The sequence below is a fragment of the Xenopus tropicalis genome, chromosome 7 (genome assembly GCF_000004195.4).
Source record: "Xenopus tropicalis strain Nigerian chromosome 7, UCB_Xtro_10.0, whole genome shotgun sequence".
Classification (NCBI taxonomy): Eukaryota; Metazoa; Chordata; class Amphibia; order Anura; family Pipidae; genus Xenopus; species Xenopus tropicalis.
Genome location: NC_030683.2, coordinates 126,623,281 through 126,644,673, shown reverse-complemented (window position 1 = coordinate 126,644,673; position 21,393 = coordinate 126,623,281). Strand labels below are relative to the sequence as shown.

The 21,393-nt window shown below is 45.6% G+C and overlaps 1 protein-coding gene across 1 annotated transcript in view; it reads right to left on the bottom strand.

The window, feature by feature from the left end:
* lgi4 (leucine-rich repeat LGI family member 4) overlaps positions 1–20,832 on the bottom strand; it is a 32,803-nt gene extending 11,971 nt beyond the window's left edge. The window contains 1 exon segment of the mRNA NM_001045625.1: positions 20,757–20,832. The gene's annotated coding sequence lies outside the window, so the exon portion shown is untranslated.
* Positions 20,833–21,393: the final 561 nt, after the last annotated feature.

Sequence of the window (21,393 nt, the reverse complement as noted above, 5' to 3'; positions counted from 1 at the left end):
AACACCCACCTATACAGTACTAACACCCACCTATACAGTACTAACATCCATATATACAGTACTAACACCCACATATACAGTACTAACACCCACCTATACAGTACTAACATCCACATATACAGTACTAACACCCACCTATACAGTACTAACACCCACATATACAGTACTAACACTCACCTATACAGTACTAACATCCACATATACAGTACTAACACCCACATATACAGTACTAACACCCACATATACAGTACTAACACCCACCTATACAGTACTAACATCCATATATACAGTACTAACACCCACCTATACAGTACTAACACCCACCTATACAGTACTAACATCCATATATACAGTACTAACACCCACATATACAGTACTAACACCCACCTATACAGTACTAACATCCACATATACAGTACTAACATCCACATATACAGTAATAAAACCCACATATACAGTACTAACACCCACCTATACAGTACTAACACCCACCTATACAGTACTAACATCCATATATACAGTACTAACACCCACATATACAGTACTAACACCCACCTATACAGTACTAACATCCACATATACAGTAATAAAACCCACATATACAGTACTAACATCCACCTATACAGTACTAACACCCACCTATACAGTACTAACACCCACCTATACAGTAATAACACCCACCTATACAGTACTAACACCCACCTATACAGCACTAACACCCACCTATACAGCACTAACACCCACCTATACAGTACTAACACCCACCTATACAGTAATAACACCCACCTATACAGTACTAACACCCACCTATACAGTACTAACACCCACATATACAGTACTAACACCCACATATACAGTACTAACACCCACATATACAGTAATAAAACCCACATATACAGTACTAACACCCACATATACAGTACTAACACCCACATATACAGTACTAACACCCACCTATACAGTACTAACACCCACCTATACAGTACTAACACCCACATATACAGTACTAACACCCACATATACAGTACTAACACCCACATATACAGTACTAACACCCACCTATACAGTACTAACACCCACCTGTACAGTACTAACACCCACCTATACAGTACTAACACTCACCTATACAGTACTAACATCCACATATACAGTACTAACACCCACCTATACAGTACTAACACCCACCTATACAGTACTAACACCCACCTATACAGTACTAACACCCACCTATACAGTACTAACACCCACATATACAGTACTAACACCCACATATACAGTACTAACACCCACATATACAGTACTAACACCCACCTATACAGTACTAACATCCATATATACAGTACTAACACCCACCTATACAGTACTAACACCCACCTATACAGTACTAACATCCACCTATACAGTACTAACACCCACCTATACAGTACTAACACTCACCTATACAGTACTAACACCCACATATACAGTACTAACACCCACATATACAGTACTAACACCCACATATACAGTACTAACACCCATATATACAGTACTAACACCCACCTATACAGTACTAACACCCACCTATACAGTACTAACATCCACCTATACAGTACTAACACCCACCTATACAGTACTAACACTCACCTATACAGTACTAACACCCACATATACAGTACTAACACCCACATATACAGTACTAACACCCACATATACAGTAATAAAACCCACATATACAGTACTAACACCCACATATACAGTACTAACACCCACATATACAGTACTAACACCCACATATACAGTACTAACACCCACATATACAGTAATAAAACCCACATATACAGTACTAACACCCACATATACAGTACTAACACCACATATACAGTACTAACACCCACATATACAGTAATAAAACCCACATATACAGTACTAACACCCACATATACAGTACTAACACCCACATATAAAGTACTAACACCCACCTATACAGTACTAACATCCACATATACAGTACTAACATCCACATATACAGTACTAACACCCACATATACAGTACTAACACCCACCTATACAGTACTAACATCCACATATACAGTAATAAAACCCACATATACAGTACTAACACCCACATATACAGTACTAACACCCACATATACAGTAATAAAACCCACATATACAGTACTAACACCCACATATACAGTACTAACACCCACATATACAGTAATAAAACCCACATATACAGTACTAACACCCACATATACAGTAATAAAACCCACATATACAGTACTAACACCCACATATACAGTACTAACACCCACATATACAGTACTAACACCCACATATACAGTAATAAAACCCACATATACAGTACTAACACCCACATATACAGTACTAACAAGCACATATACAGTAATAAAACCCACATATACAGTACTAACACCCACATATACAGTACTAACACCCACATATACAGTACTAACACCCACCTATACAGTACTAACACCCACCTGTACAGTACTAACACCCACCTATACAGTACTAACACTCACCTATACAGTACTAACATCCACATATACAGTACTAACACCCACCTATACAGTACTAACACCCACCTATACAGCACTAACACCCACCTATACAGTACTAACACCCACCTATACAGTACTAACACCCACCTATACAGTACTAACATCCATATATACAGTACTAACACCCACCTATACAGTACTAACACCCACCTATACAGTACTAACACCCACCTATACAGTACTAACACCCACCTATACAGTACTAACACCCACCTATACAATACTAACACCCACCTATACAGCAATAACACCCACCTATACAGCACTAACACCCACCTATACAGTACTAACACCCACCTATACAGTACTAACACCCACCTATACAGTAATAACACCCACCTATACAGTACTAACACCCACCTATACAGTACTAACACCCACATATACAGTACTAACACCCACTAAGCTACACCCACATATACAGTAATAAAACCCACATATACAGTACTAACACCCACATATACAGTACTAACACCCACATATACAGTACTAACACCCACCTATACAGTACTAACACCCACATATACAGTACTAACACCCACCTGTACAGTACTAACACCCACATATACAGTACTAACACTCACCTATACAGTACTAACATCCACATATACAGTACTAACACCCACCTATACAGTACTAACATCCACATATACAGTACTAACACCCACATATACAGTACTAACACCCACATATACAGTACTAACACCCACCTATACAGTACTAACATCCATATATACAGTACTAACACCCACCTATACAGTACTAACACCCACCTGTACAGTACTAACACCCACCTATACAGTACTAACACCCACCTATACAGTACTAACACCCACCTATACAGTACTAACACCCACCTATACAGTACTAACACCCACCTAACAGCCACTAACACCCACCTATACAGCACTAACACCCACCTATACAGCACTAACACCCACCTATACAGCACTAACACCCACCTATACAGTACTAACACCCACCTATACAGTAATAACACCCACCTATACAGTACTAACACCCACCTATACAGCACTAACACCCACCTATACAGCACTAACACCCACCTATACAGTACTAACACCCACCTATACAGTAATAACACCCACCTATACAGTACTAACACCCACCTATACAGTACTAACACCCACATATACAGTACTAACACCCACATATACAGTACTAACACCCACATATACAGTAATAAAACCCACATATACAGTACTAACACCCACATATACAGTACTAACACCCACCTGTACAGTACTAACACCCACATATACAGTACTAACACTCACCTATACAGTACTAACATCCACATATACAGTACTAACACCCACATATACAGTACTAACACCCACATATACAGTACTAACACCCACCTATACAGTACTAACATCCATATATACAGTACTAACACCCACCTATACAGTACTAACACCCACCTATACAGTACTAACACCCACCTATACAGTACTAACACCCACATATACAGTACTAACATCCACCTATACAGTACTAACACCCACCTATACAGTACTAACACCCACCTATACAGTACTAACACCCACATATACAGTACTAACACCCACCTATACAGTACTAACACCCACCTATACAGTACTAACATCCATATATACAGTACTAACACCCACCTATACAGTACTAACACCCACCTATACAGTACTAACACCCACCTATACAGTACTAACATCCACCTATACAGTACTAACACCCACCTGTACAGTACTAACATCCATATATACAGTACTAACACCCACATATACAGTACTAACACCCACCTATACAGTAATAAAACCCACATATACAGTACTAACACCCACCTATACAGTACTAACACCCACCTATACAGTACTAACATCCATATATACAGTACTAACACCCACATATACAGTACTAACACCCACCTATACAGTACTAACATCCACATATACAGTACTAACACCCATCTATACAGTACTAACACCCACATATACAGTACTAACACTCACCTATACAGTACTAACATCCACATATACAGTACTAACACCCACATATACAGTACTAACACCCACATATACAGTACTAACACCCACCTATACAGTACTAACATCCATATATACAGTACTAACACCCACCTATACAGTACTAACACCCACCTATACAGTACTAACATCCATATATACAGTACTAACACCCACATATACAGTACTAACACCCACCTATACAGTACTAACATCCACATATACAGTACTAACATCCACATATACAGTAATAAAACCCACATATACAGTACTAACACCCACATATACAGTACTAACACCCACATATACAGTACTAACACCCACCTATACAGTACTAACACCCACCTGTACAGTACTAACACCCACATATACAGTACTAACACCCACATATACAGTACTAACACCCACATATACAGTACTAACACCCACCTATACAGTACTAACACCCACCTGTACAGTACTAACACCCACCTATACAGTACTAACACTCACCTATACAGTACTAACATCCACATATACAGTACTAACACCCACATATACAGTACTAACACCCACCTATACAGTACTAACACCCACCTATACAGTACTAACACCCACCTATACAGTACTAACACCCACCTATACAGTACTAACATCCACATATACAGTACTAACACCCACATATACAGTACTAACACCCACATATACAGTACTAACACCCACCTATACAGTACTAACATCCATATATACAGTACTAACACCCACCTATACAGTACTAACACCCACCTATACAGTACTAACATCCACCTATACAGTACTAACACCCACCTATACAGTACTAACACTCACCTATACAGTACTAACACCCACATATACAGTACTACACCCACATATACAGTACTACACCCACATATACAGTACTAACATCCATATATACAGTACTAACACCCACCTATACAGTACTAACACCCACCTATACAGTACTAACATCCACCTATACAGTACTAACACCCACCTATACAGTACTAACACTCACCTATACAGTACTAACACCCACATATACAGTACTAACACCCACATATACAGTACTAACACCCACATATACAGTAATAAAACCCACATATACAGTACTAACACCCCACATATACAGTACTAACACCCACATATACAGTACTAACACCCACATATACAGTACTAACACCCACATATACAGTAATAAAACCCACATATACAGTACTAACACCCACATATACAGTACTAACACCCACATATACAGTACTAACACCCACATATACAGTAATAAAACCCACATATACAGTACTAACACCCACATATACAGTACTAACACCCACATATAAAGTACTAACACCCACCTATACAGTACTAACATCCACATATACAGTACTAACATCCACATATACAGTACTAACACCCACATATACAGTACTAACACCCACCTATACAGTACTAACATCCACATATACAGTAATAAAACCCACATATACAGTACTAACACCCACATATACAGTACTAACACCCACATATACAGTAATAAAACCCACATATACAGTACTAACACCCACATATACAGTACTAACACCCACATATACAGTAATAAAACCCACATATACAGTACTAACACCCACATATACAGTAATAAAACCCACATATACAGTACTAACACCCACATATACAGTACTAACACCCACATATACAGTACTAACACCCACATATACAGTAATAAAACCCACATATACAGTACTAACACCCACATATACAGTACTAACACCCACATATACAGTACTAACAAGCACATATACAGTAATAAAACCCACATATACAGTACTAACACCCACATATACAGTACTAACACCCACATATACAGTACTAACACCCACCTATACAGTACTAACACCCACCTGTACAGTACTAACACCCACCTATACAGTACTAACACTCACCTATACAGTACTAACATCCACATATACAGTACTAACACCCACCTATACAGTACTAACACCCACCTATACAGCACTAACACCCACCTATACAGTACTAACACCCACCTATACAGTACTAACACCCACCTATACAGTACTAACATCCACATATACAGTACTAACACCCACCTATACAGTACTAACACCCACCTATACAGTACTAACACCCACATATACAGTACTAACACCCACCTGTACAGTACTAACACCCACCTGTACAGCACTAACACCCACCTATACAGCACTAACACCCACCTACACAGTACTAACACCCACCTATACAGTACTAACACCCACCTATACAGTACTAACACCCACATATACAGTACTAACACCCACATATACAGTACTAACACCCACCTGTACAGTACTAACACCCACCTGTACAGTACTAACACCCACCTGTACAGTACTAACACCCACCTGTACAGTACTAACACCCACCTATACAGTACTAACACCCACATATACAGTACTAACACCCACCTGTACAGTACTAACACCCACCTATACAGTACTAACACCCACATATACAGTACTAACACCCACCTATACAGTACTAACACCCACCTGTACAGTACTAACACCCACCTATACAGTACTAACACCCACCTATACAGTACTAACACCCACCTATACAGTACTAACACCCACCTATACAGTACTAACACCCACCTGTACAGTACTAACACCCACCTATACAGTACTAACACCCACCTATACAGTACTAACACCCACCTTTACACCTACAGAGGTGTGCAGATACCCCCTTATTATTGTAACAACACAAACACTGATATAGTATCATTATATACAAAAAGACAAATGTTCCCCAAGTTCAGCCTCTCATTATTGCCCCCCAAGCCAGTCTAGAAACGAAATATAAAGCCGCACATTTTCGCAATACTGAAGACAAAAAGCGCAAAGCCCCATCACCTCAGCGCCTCCCTGTTAGTAAATAAGCCCAACGTGTAGCGTCACTGGGTGTCAATATAAATATATATTCTGCTGCCCTGCGGATATTGTTGTGCTGACATTTTTCGGCCCTACATTATTCTATGCTATAATTAAACTTATAGAAACCAGAGAGGAATCTGGCAGAGCAAATATTCATGGTATTTGGGTTATCTACACTACATGTGACCTTGTGTCTGGCTCTTGTCTCTCACAGAGTGGGGGGAATGGGAGCAGCGCTTGTTTGGCCTCCATATTCAGTGCTGAATAAGACACACAGAGCTACCTACTTAGTAGCAACTACATAGACAATACTGAGAATTGCCTCTGCTTAAACACACATAGAGACAATTATCATTAAATGATCAGCATTGTCTGTTTTAGTAGCCGTGACAAGTAGCTGCTACTAGTAGCTCTGTGTGTCTGACAGTTCTGTTGGGGACAGACACAGGCTGATTTCAACACTGACCACTAGAGGGCGCTTCAAATAGACATAACAGAGTGTCCATATTTCTCCACCAGGTATTACCTGATTGTTGGGTTCTTGGTATGGGGTGACTCCCCTTCTACTAAGCACAGCCCAGCCCCAAGGATTCCTTCCTACCGGCTTTAGGAAATAACTGTAGTTCAGCGAGTGTCCACTAGGTGTCACCAGTACATAACTAGACTCAATAGCGAAGGCCTTGGCTGTTGTATATATATATTCCCTGCGCAGAAAGGGGCAAAATAACTAAATAAACCTGGATCTGTTTTTGGAAACATAAGGTTCTGGCACAGTGACAGCCTCTGTTTGTATCTGTTGGGCACTTGGTAACGGAAGCAACCTGATTTTCTGTATATTCTGTATATTCTGTACTACCAGGGCTGAATCTGCATCTATGTAATGGGGGTTGACTACTGGGAAGTAACTAGGGACTCTGACTGGTGTAAAGACTTCAGTGGAGACTATATGAACCCTATTATTTAACCCTGTAACCAATGGGTGCCTGTCAGCAAACTGACGTATAATCTCATGTGTAGAAGCCATAAATACAAGTGATAATAATATCCACATTAATGCAGATAAAATATGTTGAGGTCTTGTGTGTTTATATGGTCATATAGCTACTTTGTGACCTCTAATATCCTTATCATTTACAGTAGGGGGTACATTATCCCTTATAATACATGAGTGATACTCAGAGTTCCCTGTATAACTCAGCCTGCAGCCTTGTGCCTTTATATGGGGGGCACAGAACCCCTCAGTGACTGCTAATATCCTTATCATTTACAGTAGGGGGTACATTATCCCTTATAATACATGAGTGATACTCAGAGTTCCCTGTATAACTCAGCCTGCAGCCTTGTGCCTTTATATGGGGGGCACAGAACCCCTCAGTGACTGCTAATATCCTTATCATTTACAGTAGGGGGTACATTATCCCTTATAATACATGAGTGATACTCAGAGTTCCCTGTATAACTCAGCCTGCAGCCTTGTGCCTTTATATGGGGGCACAGAACCCCTCAGTGACTGCTAATATCCTTATCATTTACAGTAGGGGGTACATTATGGTTTTTGGTCCACAAAGCCAATGTATTAACTTTATTAATGGATCAGCGCCAGATAGTATATACCCAGTCCAGTAACACAAGGCGCTGATTGTTCCTCTGAAATGAGACCAGAGGAGCTGGATATACAGTAGGTTGCCATGGAAATGACAATATTCTCAGCTTAATTTAAGCCCATAGGTGACACAGTGGGATGAAATGAGCTCTTAATTCACAATTGGGGGGGGGGGGGGGTTCATCGTTGCTACGAGGTTCTGCAACCCACTGACTGACTGTCATTCTCTTCCCTACAGAGCCAATAAGGGATCCAGCTGCTGGGTGAGGGGCCACATTGGGATCCTGTGAGCAAAGGGTAAGTATATAGCATGTTATAGTTATAGAATGTCCCATTCCTAGCAACTGTGCAATTGGTCTCTTTCCAGCTTTGAAATGGGGGTCACTGACCCCGGCAGCCAAAATCTATTGCTCTACAGGACTTCAATTCTATTGTCATTATTACTTTTTTTTATTACTTCTCCTTCTATTTAGGCCCTCCTCTATTCATATTCCCAACTCGTGTTCCAACAAGCGCCTGGTTGCTAGGTTAAACCGCACCATAGCAACCAGATAGCTGCTAAAATACCAAAACTGGAGAGCTGCTGGACAAAAAAATAACTGATACAAAATATAAAAAATACCATATCTTTAACTGCCCCCATAGGTGGGGGTAGCAGTTAGAATCACTGGGGGGTGCATAACAAATTGGGGGGCTGGTTATTATCTAAACCTGAAAAATTCCTGATCCCCAGGGTCGGAGTGGGCCGACTGGGAAAAATCCTGGTGGGCCCCGGCTCTAATGGGCCCCGGTGGGCCAGACCTGACTCTTGCACCGCTCCTCCCCTGACCCATTAAATTAACAGGCTCAGGGTAGGACGTCATGTGGGGGACCCTGCGAGGGGGGGTAGCGGGGCCCTTTGGGGGGGGTTAGGGGACATCTGCCGGGCCCCGATGGGCCCTTCACCCCCCAGTCCGACCCTGCTGATCCCTGAATTAAAATGAATGCAGTGCAAGTCAATGGGGGGCAATAAAGCAAAAAAAGCTGCTTTTCTGACTCACTAACTGCCCCAGTGCATTAAGGAGTCTGTAAATATTCTGTACTGAGTCGGAATAATCCCAGAGAACGGGATGGGGTTTCATTCTGTCTTTTCCCTCCTGTTTATCTTTCCCTGGATGGGACTGGAGAAGGGTCGGACCCCGGGGGAACGTGACGGAGGATATTAAATTACACCGCCGATCGCCAATATCATTCGCCAAATGAAGAGTCAGCGCTTTGCCGGTTCCAGATTTCCACAGCGGCAGATCTGCCATTTAAAGGAGAAGTAAACCCTTCTTAATAGATTAGCCCCCCACCTCCATAACCATACGCTACTGGGGCCCCCCCTAAACTTCCCCGTCCTGCTGGGAGATTATACACTACTAGAACCAGGTATTGAAAATGGGGGGAATTTAGTGGGTCCCAGCAGGGCAGTTGGGGGGGGGGGGGGGGCTTTGGAGTGAGCCAAGCTATTAAAAAGGGTTTACTTCTCCTTTAAATAATGATCTGGATTGTGCCCAGAACACTGGAACCAGATAGGTTTAAAGGGTAAATAAAGCTTGAATTTCTACTAATCACTTTTTAATTTTGTTCACGTTTCTATAGTGGTTTTGTTTACCCCACTTTCTACTTTCCTAGTTAAATCAGACCCCCCACAGCCAGCAGTGCTGTAAATGGAAGTCTGTGACTCTCTGCCTTATTACAGGTGACAGTTGGGCTTTGCTCATGTGAAATGTCACTTTCCCATTGCTTTCTATCTAGGTAATGCCATAGAGAGGGCTATTCTGAGACAATTTGCAACTGGTCTTTATTTTTTATTACTTGCAATTTTTTTTAATGATTTATCTTTTTTGTTCAGCAGCTCTCTAGTTTGCAGTTTGCGGCAGCTATCTGGTTGCTAGGGTCCAACTGAACCGAGCAACCAGGCAATGGTTTGTAAGAGAGACCGGGATATGAATAGAGAAGGGCCTATATAGAAAAATAAGTCATTGGAGCCTCACAGAGCCATAGTTGTGTTGGCTGCCGGGGTCAGTGACCCCCATTTAAAAGTCAGAAGAGTCAGAAGAAGAAGGCAAATAATTCAAAAACTATAAAAAAAATGACGACCAATTGAAAAGCTGCTTACTAAAAGCTGACTTCCCAGGTAGCCCCTAAGTGGGCTTGGGCTAGGTGCAGAGTAGGAATCACATTTGCCCACCCCAAGGCCACGCAGGGGCTTCTGGGAAATCACAGAAGATGCACTCCATGGGCAGGTATCCTGACTTGGTGCAATGGATTGAATTGGTTGGAGATTTTGATCACTAGGCTGTACCCAACTAATTCCCACCCCTCGGCAGGGTCGGACTGGGCTGCCGGGACACCGGGAAAAAATCCAGGGGGCCCCAGCCCTAGTGGGACCCGGCAGGCCAGACCTAACACTTGCCAGTACTCCCCCGGCGGGACGTTGGGTAGGGGACGTTGGGTAGGGGACGTTGGGTAGGGGACCCTGCAGGGGGTTAGGGAGGTGCGGGGGATGCGGCCGGCATGAACCCCCCAGTCCGACCCTGCCCCTCGGTTACTTAAAGTTCCATTCTCCATTAGGCCCATACAGATGTGAGCCTTGAGCTTATGGGTGCTAAGGCAAAGGTGCAGTCAGCATAGGGTTGCCATCTTTTTTTCCCCCATAATTTAGGTCTTCAGGTTGGGCGCGGGCCATGATGTCATTTGGGGGCAGGGCTATGATAAGGAAATGAGGGGGGGAAAGGGCGGTGAAATGGGCCAAGTAGGTGGGGCAATGGGAGGGGCAAAAGTGAGCCTGGGATTATAAAGGCTGGTCAGCAGCGGGGAAGGTGAGGAAAGGAGGGGATTTATAGGGTATTACATTGTACATTGCCAGTACATTTGTAATACCAGTTGGTGATTTACCGACTATACCAGTTAAATACTGAGGGTAACTCTAATGAGTAAAGCAATAGTAAGCCTGGATGTAGCAGTGGCACCAACGTTCGTACCAAGCACTGAATCTACTCTGCTCTGTAAATACAACTGACCCCCCCATACCCACATCTGCCAGTGCCTGCCTCCATTTCATTGGTGTTGTTATACAGAGCGCTTTCTGTTTGGCAAATCCTAATCTTGTATAATCCTGCCGTGGCCTCAGTAAATTGGAAGCTTTAGCGGAAGTCGTATTGTTGCCCACGTAGAGATCAGTAATTACTGGGGCCGTGCATTCTGCTTATACTTTTCCGTTAAAGAAAAACATATTTACATTTTTGTTTACCTTTAAAGCAGTAACTGAGAATTGTTTGGTTTCACACTTATGACCTCTGTATAAACAAACACCCTGCCTTCACCCTTTTATGCTTTCATCTTACAGATAAGCAGAAGGCCATTTGCAGGGGGTTTATCTGTGCAACTGAAAATCTGATTATCTACCTTGCAAGAACCAAGAATTTAGAAACACAGAGTAGCTCCAGTCTCCCCGTTTGCCCTGCTCGACTCAAGAAATAACAAAAAACAGATATTTTTCTTAATTAAAACAATTGACAGAAAGTATGTTCGGCACGAGTCCTATTCATTGCACTCATGATGCAACATTAGAGCTTTACTGTGTTCCATAGAAAAGAACAGACCCAGAAAAGAAGAAAGGTCAAGAGCCCCCCTTTTAGAATGGAACTTTTGTTTGAAGCAGCTTGGGGGGTTGAGTAGGTTGGGTAGGGGGTTCCTCACGGTGAGGGCAGTGAGGGGGTTGGGGAATGCCCTGCCGGGGGGGGTTGGGTAGGGGGTTCCTTACGGTGAGGGCAGTGAGGGGGTTGGGGAATGCCCTGCCGGGGGATGTTGGGTAGGTGGTTCCTCACGGTGAGGGCAGTGAGGGGGTTGGGGAATGCCCTGCCGGGGGATGTTGGGTAGGGGGTTCCTCATGGTGAGGGCAGTGAGGGGGTTGGGGAATGCCCTGCCGGGGGATGTTGGGTAGGGGGTTCATCAAGGTGAGGGCAGTGAGGGGGTTGGGGAATGCCCTGCCGGGGGATGTTGGGTAGGGGGTTCCTCACGGTGAGGGCAGTGAGGGGGTTGGGGAATGCCCTGCCGGGGGATGTTGGGTAGGGGGTTCCTCACGGTGAGGGCAGTGAGGGGGTTGGGGAATGCCCTGCCGGGGGATGTTGGGTAGGGGGTTCCTCATGGTGAGGGCAGTGAGGGGGTTGGGGAATGCCCTGCCGGGGGATGTTGGGTAGGGGGTTCCTCACGGTGAGGGCAGTGAGGGGGTTGGGGAATGCCCTGCCGGGGGATGTTGGGTAGGGGGTTCCTCACGGTGAGGGCAGTGAGGTTGGGGAATGCCCTGCCGGGGGATGTTGGGTAGGGGGTTCATCAAGGTGAGGGCAGTGAGGTTGGGGAATGCCCTGCCGGGGGATGTTGGGTAGGGGGTTCCTCACGGTGAGGGCAGTGAGGGGGTTGGGGAATGCCCTGCCGGGGGATGTTGGGTAGGGGTTCATCAAGGTGAGGGCAGTGAGGGGGTTGGGGAATGCCCTGCCGGGGGATGTTGGGTAGGGGGTTCCTCACGGTGAGGGCAGTGAGGGGGTTGGGGAATGCCCTGCCGGGGGATGTTGGGTAGGGGGTTCCTCACGGTGAGGGCAGTGAGGGGGTTGGGGAATGCCCTGCCGGGGGATGTTGGGTAGGGGGTTCCTCACGGTGAGGGCAGTGAGGGGGTTGGGGAATGCCCTGCCGGGGGATGTTGGGTAGGGGGTTCCTCACGGTGAGGGCAGTGAGGTTGGGGAATGCCCTGCCGGGGGATGTTGGGTAGGGGGTTCATCAAGGTGAGGGCAGTGAGGTTGGGGAATGCCCTGCCGGGGGATGTTGGGTAGGGGGTTCCTCACGGTGAGGGCAGTGAGGGGGTTGGGGAATGCCCTGCCGGGGGATGTTGGGTAGGGGGTTCCTCACGGTGAGGGCAGTGAGGTTGGGGAATGCCCTGCCCGGGGATGTTGGGTAGGGGGTTCCTCACGGTGAGGGCAGTGAGGGGGTTGGGTAATGCCCTGCCGGGGGATGTTGGGTAGGGGGTTTCTCACAGTAAACCGTGCCAGGTGGAACATGAAGTTAAGTAGATAGGGCCAGGTGGAACATGAAATGAAGCAGATAGGGCCAGGTGGAACATGAAATGAAGCAGATAGGGCCAGGTGGAACATGAAGTGAAGTAGATAGGGCCAGGTGGAACGTGAAATGAAGTAGATAGGGCCAGGTGGAACATGAAATGAAGTAGATAGGGCCAGGAGGAACATAAAGTGAAGTAGATAGGGCCAGGTGGAACATGAAGTGAAGTAGATAGGGCCACGTGGAACATGAAGTGAAGTAGATAGGGCCAGGAGGAACATAAAGTGAAGTAGATAGGGCCAGGTGGAACATGAAGTGAAGTAGATAGGGCCACGTGGAACATGAAATAAAGTAGATAGGGCTAGGAGGAACATAAAGTGAAGTAGATAGGGCCAGGTGGAACATGAAGTGAAGTAGATAGGGCCAGGTGGAACATGAAGTGAAGTAGATAGGGCCAGGTGGAACATGAAGTGAAGTAGATAGGGCCAGGTGGAACATGAAGTGAAGTAGATAGGGCCAGGTGGAACATGAAGTGAAGTAGATAGGGCCAGGTGGAACATGAAGTGAAGTAGATAGGGCCAGGAGGAACATAAAGTGAAGTAGATAGGGCCAGGTGGAACATGAAGTGAAGTAGATAGGGCCAGGTGGAACATAAAGTGAAGTAGATAGGGCCAGGAGGAACATAAAGTGAAGTAGATAGGGTCAGGTGGAACATGAAATGAAGTAGATAGGGCCAGGAGGAACATGAAGTGAAGTAGATAGGGTAAGGTGGAACATGAAATGAAGCAGATAGGGCCAGGTGGAACATGAAATGAAGCAGATAGGGCCAGGTGGAACATGAAATGAAGTAGATAGGGCCAGGTGGAACATGAAATGAAGCAGATAGGGCCAGGTGGAACATGAAATGAAGTAGATAGGGCCAGGTGGAACGTGAAATGAAGTAGATAGGGCAAGGTGGAACATGAAATGAAGTAGATAGGGCCAGGAGGAACATAAAGTGAAGTAGATAGGGCCACGTGGAACATGAAGTGAAGTAGATAGGGCCAGGAGGAACATAAAGTGAAGTAGATAGGGCCAGGTGGAACATGAAGTGAAGTAGATAGGGCCAGGTGGAACATGAAGTGAAGTAGATAGGGCCAGGAGGAACATGAAGTGAAGTAGATAGGGCCAGGTGGAACATGAAGTGAAGTAGATAGGGCCAGGTGGAACATGAAGTGAAGTAGATAGGGCCAGGTGGAACATGAAGTGAAGTAGACAGGGCCAGGTGGAACATGAAGTGAAGTAGACAGGGTCAGGTGGAACATGAAATGAAGTAGATAGGGCCAGGTGGAACATGAAGTGAAGTAGATAGGGCCAGGTGGAACATGAAGTGAAGTAGATAGGGCCAGGTGGAACATGAAGTGAAGTAGATAGGGCCAGGTGGAACATGAAGTGAAGTAGATAGGGCCAGGTGGAACATGAAGTGAAGTAGATAGGGCCAGGAGGAACATAAAGTGAAGTAGATAGGGCCAGGTGGAACATGAAATGAAGTAGATAGGGCAAGGAGGAACATGAAATGAAGCAGATAGGGCCAGGTGGAACATGAAGTGAAGTAGATAGGGCCAGGTGGAACGTGAAATGAAGTAGATAGGGCCAGGTGGAACATGAAATGAAGTAGATAGGGTAAGGTGGAACATGAAATGAAGCAGATAGGGCCAGGTGGAACATGAAATGAAGCAGATAGGGCCAGGTGGAACATGAAATGAAGTAGATAGGGCCAGGTGGAACATGAAATGAAGCAGATAGGGCCAGGTGGAACATGAAATGAAGTAGATAGGGCCAGGTGGAACGTGAAATGAAGTAGATAGGGCTAGGTGGAACATGAAATGAAGTAGATAGGGCCAGGAGGAACATAAAGTGAAGTAGATAGGGCCACGTGGAACATGAAGTGAAGTAGATAGGGCCAGGAGGAACATAAAGTGAAGTAGATAGGGCCACGTGGAACATGAAGTGAAGTAGATAGGGCCAGGTGGAACATGAAGTGAAGTAGATAGGGCCACGTGGAACATGAAATAAAGTAGATAGGGCCAGGAGGAACATAAAGTGAAGTAGATAGGGCCAGGTGGAACATGAAGTGAAGTAGATAGGGCCAGGTGGAACATGAAGTGAAGTAGATAGGGCCAGGTGGAACATGAAGTGAAGTAGATAGGGCCAGGTGGAACATGAAGTGAAGTAGACAGGGTCAGGTGGAACATGAAATGAAGTAGATAGGGCCAGGTGGAACATGAAGTGAAGTAGATAGGGCCAGGTGGAACATGAAGTGAAGTAGATAGGGCCAGGTGGAACATGAAGTGAAGTAGATAGGGCCAGGTGGAACATGAAGTGAAGTAGATAGGGCCAGGTGGAACATGAAGTGAAGTAGATAGGGCCAGGAGGAACATAAAGTGAAGTAGATAGGGCCAGGTGGAACATGAAATGAAGTAGATAGGGCCAGGAGGAACATAAAGTGAAGTAGATAGGGCCACGTGGAACATGAAGTGAAGTAGATAGGGCCAGGAGGAACATAAAGTGAAGTAGATAGGGCCAGGTGGAACATGAAGTGAAGTAGATAGGGCCAGGTGGAACATGAAATAAAGTAGATAGGGTAAGGTGGAACATGAAATAAAGTAGATAGGGCCAGGAGGAACATAAAGTGAAGTAGATAGGGCCAGGTGGAACATGAAGTGAAGTAGATAGGGCCACGTGGAACATGAAATAAAGTAGATAGGGCCAGGAGGAACATAAAGTGAAGTAGATAGGGCCAGGTGGAACATGAAGTGAAGTAGATAGGGCCAGGTGGAACATGAAGTGAAGTAGATAGGGCCAGGTGGAACATGAAGTGAAGTAGATAGGGCCAGGTGGAACATGAAGTGAAGTAGACAGGGTCAGGTGGAACATGAAATGAAGTAGATAGGGCCAGGTGGAACATGAAGTGAAGTAGATAGGGCCAGGTGGAACATGAAGTGAAGTAGATAGGGCCAGGTGGAACATGAAGTGAAGTAGATAGGGCCACGTGGAACATGAAGTGAAGTAGATAGGGCCAGGTGGAACATGAAGTGAAGTAGATAGGGCCAGGAGGAACATAAAGTGAAGTAGATAGGGCCAGGTGGAACATGAAATGAAGTAGATAGGGCCAGGAGGAACATGAAGTGAAGTAGATAGGGCCAGGAGGAACATAAAGTGAAGTAGATAGGGCCAGGAGGAACATAAAGTGAAGTAGATAGGGCCAGGAGGAACATAAAGTGAAGTAGATATGGCCAGGAGGAACATAAAGTGAAGTAGATAGGGCCACATGAAACATGTAATGTACAATTAAAAAGTATTTTAGAAGATAATTCAATTTCTCATGCTAAATCTTCATTCATTCAGCTGAGAACAATGTTTGCCGGGAAGGAACTATCCATGAACCCATTAATAATGGAAATGAACATTTCATATCTACTTGATACAAATAATTCACCTACAGTTACTATTGCAGTTATTCTTACTAGGGAGAAACCAGATAGAAGGTTTGATTAGAGACTCGGACAGATCAGAATCAGATCAATCATAAACGTTCAGCCTAATTGACCTGTTATCCAGAATGCTTGGGACCTGGGATGGATCTTTCCCATATTATACCTTAAGCCAACTAAAAAATCATTTAAACATGAAATAAACCCAATAGGGCTGTTCTGCCCCAATAAGGGGTAATTATATCTTAGTTGGGATAAAGTACAGGTACTGTTTTATTATTACAGAGAAAAGGGAATCATTTAACCATTAAATAAACCCAATAGGGCTGTTCTGCCCCAATAAGGGGTAATTATATCTTAGTTGGGATCAAGTACAGATACTGTTTTATTATTACAGAGAAAAGGGAATCATTTAACCATTAAATAAACCCAATAGGGCTGTTCTGCCCCAATAAGGGGTAATTATATCTTAGTTGGGATCAAGTACAGGTACTGTTTTATTATTACAGAGAAAAGGGAATCATTTAACCATTAAATAAACCCAATAGGGCTGTTCTGCCCCAATAAGGGGTAATTATATCCTAGTTGGGATCAGGTACAGGTACTGTTTTATTATTACAGAGAAAAGGGAATCATTTAACCATTAAATAAACCCAATAGGGCTGTTCTGCCCCAATAAGGGGTAATTATATCTTAGTTGGGATCAAGTACAGGTACTGTTTTATTATTACAGAGAAAAGGGAATCATTTAACCATTAAATAAACCCAATAGGGCTGTTCTGCCCCAATAAGGGGTAATTATATCCTAGTTGGGATCAAGTGCAAGGCCTTCCCGTAATTCAAAGCTTTCTGGATAAGTTGTTTCTGGGTAACGGATCCCATACCTGTATAATGAAGTACTGGGGGAGGCTAAACCTTGTCCCTACAAGACACAACAGAGCTGTACATGGAATGCGAGTGGTTTATACATACAGTTGGCAATGCTTTTAAAAGTACAATGTGTTTTGGGGCTATTTAGGGGGATTCATTACACTCTTATATTTTCCCCATTTATTAATACTTTGCTGACTGTCAGGAAAACGTAATGAATGCAGATACATGTGTCAGAATGGAATACAACTGCTCTATGGGGTGTTAAAGTTCAGAAACAGCCCTGAGCTCTAACACCCCTCTGTATTCCAGTAAAAACAGATGTATAACAGGAGCAAAAAGACACATTTACTTTACTGCAGGCTGTGATTGCTGGGGTATTTACAAGGGGCAATAAGGACGCTGAACCTGAAAAAGCACATAAAACAAAATTACAATATTTGAAAATGAAAAGAGCTAAAATTGATTTATTGTGTTTTTTTCATGAAAACCCCACACAGATAATACAGCGCTGAGGCAACGCTGCCAAAATTCCATGTACAAACGATGCTCTCAGATCCAAACATCCATCAGACCCACATAAAGTCCCTTTTGTTTGACTCTAGAGCCCCAGTGGCTTGTCCTGGTACCCCGGGATCCAGCGGGGGGCACATAGGGATGTGCAGGGGGCACATAGGGATGGGGAGGGGGTGCAATGATAGGGTTAAAGGGACTGAGTGCAGAAGAAGCCACATAACAAAATGTGCGGTTAATATTTCATGATGGCAGAGTTGTGCCAGGGGGGCAGAGAGATTCCAGGGCAGAGCGGGGATGAGGGCAGAGCTGGGATGAGGGCAGAATTGTGCCAGGGGGGCAGAGAGATTCCAGGGCAGAGCGGGGATGAGGGCAGAGCTGGGATGAGGGCAGAATTGTGCCAGGGGAGCAGAGAGATGCTTGGGCAGAGCGGGATGAGGGCAGAGCTGGGATGAGGGCAGAGTTGTGCCAGGGGAGCAGAGAGATACTTGGGCAGAGCGGGATGAGGGCAGAGCTGGGATAAGGGCAGAGTTGATGCCAGGGGGATGAGGGCAGAGTTGTGCCAGGGGAGCAGAGAGATGCCTGGGCAGAGCGGGATGAGGGCAGAGCTGGGATGAGGGCAGAGTTGATGCCAGGGGGATGAGGGCAGAGTTGTGCCAGGGGAGCAGAGAGATGCCAGGGCAGAACGGGGATGAGGGCAGAGCTGGGATGAGGGCAGAGTTGTGCCAGGGGAGCATAGAGATGCCAGGGCAGAGCAGGATGAGGGCAGAGCTGGGATGAGGGCAGAGTAGGGATGAGGGCAGAGTTGTGCCAGGGGAGCAGAGAGATGCCAGGGGAGCAGAGAGATGCCAGGGCAGAGCAGGATGAGGGCAGAGCAGGGATAAGGGCATAGCTGGGATGAGGGCAGAGCGGGGATAAGGGCAGAGTAGGGATGAGGGCAGAGCTGGGATGAGGGCAGAGTTGTGCCAGGGGAGAAGAGAGATGCCAGGGGGATGAGGGCAGAGTTGTGCCAGGGGAGCAGAGAGATGCCAGGGGGATGAGGGCAGAGTTGTGCCAGGGGAGCAGAGAGATGCCAGGGGGATGAGGGCAGAGTTGTGCCAGGGGAGCAGAGAGATGCCAGGGGGATGAGGGCAGAGTTGTGCCAGGGGAGCAGAGAGATGCCAGGGGGATGAGGGCAGAGTTGTGCCAGGGGAGCAGAGAGATGCCAGGGGGATGAGGGCAGAGTTGTGCCAGGGGAGCAGAGAGATGCCAGGGGGATGAGGGCAGAGTTGTGCCAGGGGAGCAGAGAGATGCCAGGGGGATGAGGGCAGAGTTGTGCCAGGGGAGAGGGGAGATGCCAGGGGGATGAGGGCAGAGTTGTGCCAGGGGAGCAGAGAGATGCCAGGGGGATGAGGGCAGAGTTGTGCCAGGGGAGAGGGGAGATGCCAGGGGGATGAGGGCAGAGTTGTGCCAGGGGAGAGGGGAGATGCCAGGGGGATGAGGGCAGAGTTGTGCCAGGGGAGAGGGGAGATGCCAGGGGGATGAGGGCAGAGTTGTGCCAGGGGAGAGGGGAGATGCCAGGGGGATGAGGGCAGAGTTGTGCCAGGGGAGAGGGGAGATGCCAGGGGGATGAGGGCAGAGTTGTGCCAGGGGAGAGGGGAGATGCCAGTGGGATGAGGGCAGAAGGGATTTAGGGTTATGGGGACGTTACTCACCACCTCCACGTGTTTCGCTCCCATTCGCTTCTCTGCGCATCTTTCCCCCCAGTTCAGTCCATCACTCCTTGTCGTTCTCTCTGCCCCAAATGGGCTTCTTTCCTGCCCCAGCTGGGATATAAATGCCCCCCCCCCTTAACTCTTTCCCTCTTTCCTTTTCCCCATTCTCCCTAACTGCCCCCCTCCTTTTAACCCTTTCCCGGGCTCCTCTTGTACCAGTGCTATTTCTGTCCTACCCTCTCCTTCTCCCCCTGACACAATGTGCTGTGTGACGGCTTCCTTGGGTTGGGTTGGAGGGAAGGGCCGGCTCGTCTCTCTGGGAATGGGAAGCTCCCTGTTTACTTGTTTGTGTCAGTTTGTCACTCACTTGGGGGTGATACTTGTGTCTCCGCGTCACCTTCACCCCCAAAGGCCCAGACTTGGTTTTCCTGGGTATATGGGGGAAATGGGGCAGATTTTATGGCTCCTGGGCCCCAGGGCATGGCACATATATTTATTTCATACATGGGATGGCAAACATGGGGCCCTATAAATGTTGGGAGTTGTAGTTGAGCGACGATAGAAGGGATGCTGCTTAGTGATAATGTTTTAGTGCCTTTTATTGCTGGTCAAATAGAGTTGCCACCTGGTCGGTATT